At 33.8% G+C, this 2216-nt stretch overlaps 1 protein-coding gene across 1 annotated transcript in view; it reads right to left on the bottom strand.

Moving 5' to 3' along the window:
• The window catches only part of LOC119585758 (splicing factor U2AF 50 kDa subunit-like), a gene marked incomplete at its 3' end in the record, with an annotated part of 12332 nt that overhangs the window by 9614 nt on the left and 502 nt on the right, over positions 1-2216 (bottom strand).

Here is a 2216-nt window from a genome sequence, read left to right as displayed (position 1 = left end):
TGTGTTATTGACAGTTACATGTCTCGCAATTGTTGCAGCACATGCAGTCTATGCAGCGGTCATTCTCGAACAACAAACTTTGAACACATTTTGGTAACAAAGCTTATACTTACACTTGTCTTCAAATGTAAGATGAAATTTATTGACCATTGCCTGAACTCAAAATACTTCAGAGGCCATGGCAGCAATTCATGGTGGACAGCTTAAAATTACTGCCAGTCCCATGTAACTATGAAAGCTTTAGCCCAATTTCATCGTGCTGAGACAGCACACCCAATCATTCACAACTGCTGTCATTTGCATTAGCTAAATCAGTAATAATTTTTATCAATACTGCATGTGTTTTTGTCCTATTAGAAGTAAGAGATTTTTATTGCAAGAATTTGCTTATTACTTGAAATTTACTTTGTGCAATAAATATGTAGATTTTGCCAGTTCTTGTTATACATAATAAATTGTATAAGCCTTATTTTATCATGCCTGTTTTTACGCTTTACCATGATACGTTGTCCTCAACGTGGTAGTATTTCCAGGGGCAGATGTATTTCGCGATTTATAAAACTCTGCCGTTTTTTTATATAAATTTTTTTTCACACATACATGTGCTTTGGCAGCAGCCAGACACACAATTTTTTTTTTTTGTGGGCGAGGGCAGGGCTCTCCAAAAAAAAAAAGGAATGATGATTGGTCAGAAAAGATTGACGTCATTATCTGAATTTTTTATTGGCTAGGATTTGTTGCTGTTTGCAACACTATAATCTGCTAATTTACCAGTACCTAGCCATTATACATTTATTATCATTGTTTCAGGTGCTATATTTTGTACCCTATGTAAAACCTTTTAATACGGCAAATATTATTATTATTTAATAGGCTTTCAATAGAATTTTTGAAAAATTGTTTTTATAAACACCCTATGAACATTTTTTGCAAACTCTTATCCTGTCGCTCTCGGTAGAAAACTGTCATCAAAAGGAATTGGGGCAGGCAGGGGTAGGGCCTTCTCTTTCCCATCTGTAAGGGTGGGCCATACCCTTACAATAAAATATTGTGGAGGAGCGATTATTTTTACTTAATACATAACCAATACCAAAAATGATATAAATGTAGCTCACGTATATCAGTCGCTTCACTTTCTCCTTACAGTAAAGCCAGAGATTTCCATATTTTGAGTATGAATATACAGGTTTATCAAATGGTGAGCATACCCACGATCCTTTAAGGCGTGGTCTGCATATCAGCTGTTGCTATGATGGATTTGGTTTATGTAATTAATTTTGGTGATGAGCATGTCTGCCATGCAAGAAGTGTCGAGCACTACCACCACAATTTCCTTTCATCTTTAATAGACTGAAAAGACATTTAAATTGCCTGCACTCTCTTTTCCGCAGTGGTGTATCTAATGAAATCTGAAGGTGTTTCTTCCGAATAAGAAATGCAATAATCAGCACTGATAGTTATGGATATTGTACATATAACAGAGTAAAATGCTCTAAAAGTACAAACAGAAATTCACGCAGCATTTTAAAATGCCCATAATATAGGCCAGACACATTAATTTGCAGAGTAAGAAATTTATTATTTACTATAAATACTTGATATTATTTTGGTATCACTATTGTATTGTTATCTCCTTTTATGCAGAAACATATTCTCCTTGTAAGTTTATGTGGGCTTTATCTACATACGAAATTAGCAATAAAATTTAACAAAATAAAACGGCATCATTGTTTTGTTTACAAAAAGTAGGAAAGGATATCGGATGGCAATTTTTAAAATGATAATTTTTATTACGGGTTCTGCGACACTTGCGTGTCTAATACCTTTGTTATTTATGAGTTGTGATGGAAGTACATAGAAGATAAGTTTCTCTGATTTCTTTACTCTACTGTTTATATACATTACTTTCTATATAAATATGGCTGTATAAAACTGGACTTCCTTTTCCTTTTTTTTTATAATTAACACAAACTTAGGCTTGGGATTTAAATTTTATCCACTTCCTTCTTTGCTTTGGGCCACGAGGCACGTTGAAATGGCAGCTCTACAAAAATGGCTCAGATTCCAATAAAAGCCAAGTTGCCATTCTGAAACTAGAAACAAGACCAGGTTTGCTTGAAAAAAATAATTATAATAATATAAAACACAGGGCTACATTTTTTTTTTTTCCTCCTTTGAGCATCACCTAATGTAGGCCTATGGATCAGAAAATTTGT

This window comes from Penaeus monodon, chromosome 20 (genome assembly GCF_015228065.2).
Source record: "Penaeus monodon isolate SGIC_2016 chromosome 20, NSTDA_Pmon_1, whole genome shotgun sequence".
In the NCBI taxonomy this organism is placed as follows: domain Eukaryota; kingdom Metazoa; phylum Arthropoda; class Malacostraca; order Decapoda; family Penaeidae; genus Penaeus; species Penaeus monodon.
This window is presented reverse-complemented; position numbering and strand designations above follow the sequence as displayed.